Source organism: Peromyscus eremicus, chromosome 5, assembly GCF_949786415.1.
Source record: "Peromyscus eremicus chromosome 5, PerEre_H2_v1, whole genome shotgun sequence".
In the NCBI taxonomy this organism is placed as follows: Eukaryota; Metazoa; Chordata; class Mammalia; order Rodentia; family Cricetidae; genus Peromyscus; species Peromyscus eremicus.
The window spans coordinates 45,086,503-45,094,362 of record NC_081420.1 but is presented as its reverse complement, the minus strand read 5'-3'; the positions used below and the strand labels follow the sequence as shown (position 1 = coordinate 45,094,362).

At 39.9% G+C, this 7,860-nt stretch overlaps 1 non-coding gene across 1 annotated transcript; it reads left to right on the top strand.

The window, feature by feature from the left end:
- Nucleotides 1-202: 202 nt before the first annotated feature.
- On the top strand, nt 203-275 carry Trnak-cuu (transfer RNA lysine (anticodon CUU)). The gene has a single exon. It is a non-coding gene; the product is annotated as a tRNA-Lys (tRNA).
- Nucleotides 276-7,860: the final 7,585 nt, after the last annotated feature.

The following is a 7,860-nucleotide window of genomic DNA, read 5'->3' as shown; positions in this document are numbered from 1 at the left end:
TGTTGTTGGGGCCCCATCTTCCTTCTGGAGACTTCTGAGATTGCTATTAGAAAAACCTATTTGTTATCAAAATGGAAGATTTGGATTTAAAGAGGACATAGCATGTAAAAAAGGATTCTGAGAAATCAAGAGTAAGCATGGAGAGAATTAGAATCTAGAAGACAATGGTCCCTTTTTATTGGTTTCCTTCTGTCCCACACCAGCCCGGCTAGCTCAGTCGGTAGAGCATGAGACTCTTAATCTCAGGGTCGTGGGTTCGTGCCCCACGTTGGGCGCCAGATATTGGTGAAATTATTAAGGTCACTCCACGTAGTTAAAAGGAGATTTATTTAATGGCGTAACTTACAAATTAAGGGATAGGTAGGTCGCGGGGTCTGGGGAAGGTGTATCACAGTCCAGCGGTGTTCTCTGGAGCTCTCCTCTGTCTACCTCCACCATCCAGCGTCCTGGAACCAAGAGAGCCGTTCCCCGATCCGGATCTCGGGACCCCAGGCGCCTCCCTTGGCCCCGCCTTGTAGGCGTGACAGTTGCCGAAGTCTCAATGGGGGTTGGAACTTCCAGAACAAAGCTGGAATGGCTACCCACTACACAGATTGAAGGCCGAGGGGGGTAAGCCAGGGATTCAGGACACTGGGAGGTCTGGTCCCAAGAGCCTAGAGGATGGAGACAGAAGGAGGAGGTGGCTGTGCATAACAGATATGCCTGAAACAGGCACCATTCACTTAACATCTCCATTTAAGTGGACTTCTTCCTGCTAACCCAATCTCTGGGGAAGCTCACTGACTTGGGAGAAGTATTGCTTTGTTCCAGACTGAAGTCTGAACTGTTACTTGAAGATCATTGGAAACACACCACAAAGACATCATCTGTTCCAACATTTCCCAGCTCCCCCCATGCAAGGTTGGCCAGGATAAAATCTAGACAGAAATAATGGTGACACAGAAGGGAACAATGAGATGCTGTTTGATCTCAATTTTTATTTTATTTTTTTTTTACAATTTCAGTCTATTAAAAACATGCTTATCCAAACTCATGTTTGTAGAGCTACAAAGGCTTTAAGTGTCAAGATTAGAGTTTAAAAAACTGAAAACAACAACAAAAAAGTAAAGGATGCCAGCCCTTAATGCTGGACAACTGGGTTTTATTTGGCTGGAGTTCTTTCAGTCTGTCAGAAGCACTGACTTCTCTTCTGTTTGTTTTGTTTCAGAAACAGAATCTCACTTCATGCTCTGGCTGGCTTTGAACTCAGTCTTGCTGCCTCTACCCCCAGTGCTGGGATTATAGCCGTATGCCATCCCTCAAAGCTTGTTGAAAGATTTTTCTGGATGAAGGCACTCATGTGTGATATGTGCCAACTATAAAAGAATGAAAGTCAATATCCTTTGTGATTGTAGTGAAAATGTCACTAAATGAAGGTGTTCCCAGCTCATGAAGTAAGAGAGAACTATTTATAGCATCAGGAATGTTGCAGTGATAGATCTTGACACATCTTGTGCCAGTTACAATCCTTAATCAGAGCATTAACAAGAAGGAACATTTTCTCCAGAGACACTGTTGCAGGTTTGAATTCTGATAAGCATACACATGATAAGAAGTCAACAACATTGGCTTATGATGGCTCTGTGGACTGAAGTAAGGAAGCACCAGGTTGAAGAAAACCACCCTTTCTGATGGAGAGGAAACCAGTCTCTTTGGTGATCTACACAGTGTGTCACCAGATGCCAGGCCCCAAATTTCAGCTCCCTGGTAGAGAAGTCTGAGGTTCATTTAAATACTAAGGTCAAAGTTAAAGAGGAAATTGTTGTGCTTTTGTAGGGGTGGGGAGATAAACTAGTATAATCACTGGGAGTATAAGAAAAAATGTTCTTTCTAGCCAAGGTGGAAAATGTGTGATGAGTTAAAAAGTAATCTCATTCATATTCATATTCATAACAATTTGAGAGGCTATAAAAGAAATTTACCTAATCTGTAGAAGAAAGAGGACAAGAATAAGAAGGGTACAACTTCATTTGAAGTATCTTTATTTAAAATTATTTCTATGAGAATGTCAAAAATGTCAACATGATTAGTAGAGAAATAATGCCAAGATCATATAATTGTTATATATTTAAGTTTATCTGTAAAATGAAGAACCTGTAGTGACAGATAGTTTTCCATGTTTGCTTTTTCTTCAGCAAAATAAGACAATAAATCCATTATGGCTCAGGACTGTGGGGGTGAAAGTCAATGAGATGCTTGTTCTGCCATAGAGTGGCTTCTATTTGATGGCTTCCTGGATCTCATTTATTCCTATGCATTTGGTATTAATTGTGCTTAAGACTTGGATATGATAGGATCTTGGAGGAGACAAGGAGGGTGTCACTATATAAAGTGCTCACAGCTTGAGCTATGGCTCACTAGGGGTACAGGAACCATGAAAGTCAAAATGGTGACCTTCAAGTATGATACACCAGGGGCAAGTTTGGAGTTCTGCTGATTAGGAGAAAATTGCTATAACTTCAGTGTTGGCTTGAGAAGCAGCAAGTCTCCAATGCATTTTTTAAAGTGTTTTCCACCGTTAATTTAGATATTTCAAGGGAAATTCTATCCATATGTTTAGGATTCATTTAGACTTAACTCATAAATATACTCCATCAAGGACTGCCAAACTCTGCATTTACTAGAATCAAGCAGTTTCATGGGACAACAGTCCAGACAGGAAATTTGATATCCAAGGGTCCATCGCTCAGACAAGGAAGAGAAACCATCAGGTCCAACCACTGCCTATAAGTAATCTTTGAGCAGTAATTTACTCTGTAATGCCATCATAGCAAAACAAACCACTTGCAACTGTTGGGGAACACACAGATACACAAACATTCAATACATGTCTCTTCCACTTGCAACAGTTCAGGGTACACACAGATACACAAACATTCAATGCATGTCTCTTCATAGGAAAACAACATAGCACACAGTCTTTCTTGCTGCCAGATCCAGAAAGGTTAACAACCCTAGTGGGGAAATATAACCTTCTATTTATTTCCATATTTAAAAGAATCTGGATAGACTTTCTGTTTCTTCCTTTCTGTCTTCCCTTTATGCCTGACAACCAAAGAGTTGGCGAAGTCATAGGCTGAGAATCCCTGTGTCTTCTGGGTACCACTGATCAGTAGGATAACTTTGATTAACTGTATTGAGTTTGCATTAATAAAATGCCATTTTTCTCAGATATGTTGATATTGCATTACTGAATAATATTTTTCCAAAATAAATCTCCTTCTGCTGAGATTTGTCTATGCTGTACTTGGGAGCTGTGCTCTGAAGATTGTGAATCCTAGTGTCTTCCACTTGGAATTGTACAAATGTTGTTGTCTCAGTGAAGATAGAATATGAGTTTATTGCTTAAAAAAAGGTCAATTTCTATATATTGTTAATCAAACATCACCTTTCACTACATTATGAGCTTTTAATCTTTTAATACTTTCTTAGAGACTTGCTAAATGAAGAAGAAATCTACAATCCATTTCTACATCTTCTGAAATTTATTATGACAATGGCACCTGATATCTCAAAACACCTGTGGGAATCTAATAACAAAACACATCTCAGACATTGTGATCATGTTATGAAAGAGGGAGGGAGGGGAAGAGGAAAGGAGAGGGAGGAAGAGATATAGAGAGAAAGGATATAAAAGATGATTTACTATATGAATTCAGACATTGAGCATATTCAACTCACAATTATTGGTAGGTAGGGACAGCAATTCACTGGTGAGGGGATAATAATTCAGAAGTAAGATGGCTTGATTATTCCCCTACCACCTATTACCTAAATAGTTAATAACAATTATGGTATCTGTTCATTAACAAGCGTGAGGAAAAAAATAAATCAGTCAAGTAGATCATAAAATATAGAATTGCCATTTTAAATGAATGGTGTTCTAGTTCAAAAGACCATCTATTTTTGACTTACTAAGAAAAATTACATTGTATTCTTCCCTTCTATAGGAGAGGACAATACATAGCTGGTTGTTAAATTATCAGTTTAAAAACGGTATGGAATTAAAACAAGATATTCTTTTAAAGTAGCGTAGTGTGACGTGGAGGATGCCCACTTTCCTTCACTCTACACTTTCACTGTTGAAAAGACAAATTACCAAATTGGTTGGTAAGTATACTTTGCCCACAAGATAGAATACTTGATGCTATGCGTAGTGACTTTTTGAGGTGTAACTAGACTTCAGGAAAGGAAAGCAGAGACAAAAGATGAAGGAAAGAAGAGAACTAAGTGCATTCAGAATGTTTACTGGTTCCCTTGCTTGTGGAAGCTACCAAATCCCTCTCCTGGTTTCAGTGCAAGACAAACAAGGAAGGAATGTCCTTCTCGATGTTGGTTTGAAAAGCACCAGACTGAGGCAGTTAAAACTGCTAAAGCCTGAGCAGCCAAACCCTGCTGGGAACCATGACAAACTTACCTGGTGACTCTCCCTGCCCTGCCCTCTTTCCTCACTCACAGCCTCTAGGCATCAAACCGCGTCTGAATGGCTGGCCTGAACCCTGCCCAAAACCACAAAACTCCAATATTCTCACCATCTACATTTCACTGGCAAGCCCTTCCTGGGTAGTCACAGCTGCCAATGACAAACCCATTACCTTCAAAGCATAGTTTCAACATTCACTATCTACAGCCTTCTTCCCTTGGTCTATTGAATGGATTTGTTTACTTATGAATGTATCAAAAATGCTGTTTGCTATATGCATTTTAATCTTTAACCTTTACAAAATTTTTGCAAGGGGCTCTAACATTTTTAGCCCTGATTGACTTTTCTTATGTCTACAGGTCTCATTCCACCTTGAGTGGGTTTCCTTTATAAGCCTCAGAAAAATGCCCTAAAAGGAATGTTTCAATACAATAAAGGTCCTTTTGTTACCTGGTGTATTAGGTAAGAGCCTGGGCCACAGCAGCCCTAACAAACTAGGTTCAGGTTCCTATCCTCAACAAGCCAATTGAAAAATAAGAAGTGGTAGGAAGAAGAGAAAAGACATTGATTAGATGCAGAATGTTCAAAAGAGGGAGGAAGAGGCCAAGTTACTTTCTTAAGTCTATCTTTGGGGTCCTGATACCAAGTTCAGGACTAAATAGAAAGCATGGTCAAGGCATGATCCCACACAGTCCTGGTCAAAGCATGATCCCACACAGTCCTGGTCAAGGCATGATCCCACATAGTCCTGGGCAAGGCATGATCCCACACAGTCCTGGTCAAGGCATGATCCCACTCAGATTTGTTGCTCTGGTCTGTCCTCCAAGGTGGCTTACCACCTCTCAAGAACTGTGTGAAATCTCTTTTCTGGGAAACCAGTGCACTCTCTGATTGTCATCGGGTTTTGTCCCTTTCCTTTTCCTAGCATGAGATTCTTTGGGGAATTCTGATTTCTTAGAGAGTGTTGCTTCAGTAGTCTAAATAGCTAAGGAGAGAGCACATGTGTCTCTTAAAATTCCTGCCAGCATGCTTACATTGCCCAATCTTTGTCTTAATGCACATGTCACACACCAAATAGAAGTAGAAGCTAAGACAATGACATTCAATCATTGTCAATGAATTGTGTGTGTGTGTGTGTAGGAGCTATTTCTCCATAACCTCTTACCTTTAGTTGCTTTTTTAAAGGACTAGCTCAGTAAGTCCAGTCCATTTCTGTTGTTCTTGACACTGGTCTCCAACTGTGAAGTCTGGGCTGGCCTCAAACTAATGATTATCTTGCTTCAGCCTCCCAAATGCTGGGGTTATAGGTAAGTCCCACCATGCACAGTATACCTATATTTTAATCCTGGCCACTGCCCCACTCTGTCTCTGAGCAATGTTCTTGGAAGGCATTGACAGTTAACCAGCTGAAGGTTTAATCCTGGCTGTCCTTTATCACCAAGACAAGACCTGCCTCAGATAATCTAATGTGAGGAGGCAGTTGACAGACAACAAGGAATTAGTGCCAATAAGACTCTTTAGTGCCAATTTCATGCAACTTGGAGTTCTGGAAGGAGGGGCTCTCAGGCCAGGCCATCTGCTTTCTGTCCTGTGGATGATTGCCTAGCATCTCAAAACTACTCCTCAGGTTCTTATGTCCAAAGCCCCGAGTCTACATAATATTAACAGACAATACTTATAAAGTTTTTGTTGTTGTTGTTGTTTTTTAAATTTTATTTTATTTTATTTTACAATACAATTCAGTTCTACATATCAGCCACGGATTCCTTTGTTCTCCCCCCTCCCGCCCCCCTCCCCTTCCCCCCAGCCTACCCCCTATTCCTGCCTCGTCCTGGGCAAAGCCTCCCCCGAGAACTGAGATCAACCTGGTAGACTCAGTCCAGGCAGTTTTGTTTTTTTTTAAATACAACCAACAATAACACACAATACAAGAAAAGTAGTTAGAGAATTAAGTATTTATTTATGGATATACTCTTTAGATGAGATCCAGTACACTTTAATAATCAGAGATGCTGGTTGGAGTGCTACGTTAAAGGCTTATCTAATCTTTGATCTCCTTCCATCATGTGGGTCCTTGGGATTGAACTCAGGTTCTCAGGCTTGGTGCCAAGTGACCATACTCACTGAACCATCTTGCCACCCCCAGTTTAGAAATTTTTTGAGCATTAACAAAATTATATTTATGTTTTCATTTTCTGTTATACTTGACTATTAAAAATAAGTAGATTTAAAACTTTTTCCAAAACTTGTTTTGAAAGGAAATTCTTATCAAAATCCGTAGTAATACAAAACTTTGTAATTTAGCAACACGTTTATCTTACATCTGACCTGACTGTTGTTTCACATGAACAAACTGGATGTTAAGGAAAGTCGTTTAGATGCTTATTGTCTTTCAAAATACTTGACTGAGAGGATCAGTATCTTTCCTAATCCTGTAACAAGAGTTTTTTTTTTTTTGGTTTTTGTTTTGTTTTGTTGTTTCTTGTTGTTGTTGTTGCTGCTGCTGCTGCTGGTGGTGGTGGTGGTGTGTGTGTGTTTCCTTAAGCCTCCATTTCCAGAATTAACATTTGCAAGTTCCAGCCCAAACTATTCCACCAGAAAGGAAGCTCAGCTGTCAGGTCTGACTGAGGTTAAGCCTGCATAACAAGGTGTCTGTCTGTCTGTTTGTTTCAGTCTCAGTTATTACCATTAACCATAAAATTCCTATATTTTAGCTACCTGCTTTTGTTTTTTCAGAGAAAAAAAAGACAAAGAAACAGCAGCTCTTGTACATTAATGGAATCTAAAAATCACCCCCAGACATACATGTACATATACATACACTGTCAGCAGCCCATGCTAAGACTAGAAATGCCAGAGTACAAAAAGCTCAAAAGAGCAACAATGAAGTTGCCAGAGGCTTCTAGTAGTTTCTTGGGCATCCTCAGGGCAGATTACTGTTGTCCTGTGCTACTTTGAGGATTGTTAAATTTACAAAAGACTACTCAATGCAGTTCCCCCTAAGGGACACCAGTACACACAGACATTTTAATGTCTACACAATCACAATGGTGACATCAATGGGTCCCAAAGAACCCTGATAGCTCAAAAGAATCCTAAAAGACTAACACATTCCTATTTTCCCTGACACATGGTGAATATCCAAGCAGTTCAACGGGATTAAACTTGCTCCAAAGAGCTTCTCAACTAAAAATGCTCACTGTATAGAAATGGTGTGATCACCACACAGTTTAACAGAACTGAAATGGCTCAGAAGATTCTAAAAGACAAAGCTGCTCACTAAATGGCAGTTGCTGAAATGTTTCTAAAAGAACACTAAAACTCAAGGAAGCCTCCAAACTAGAAGGACAGTTAAGTCCAAGGTGGACAGATGACCAACAAGAAATTTTGTAGAAGTC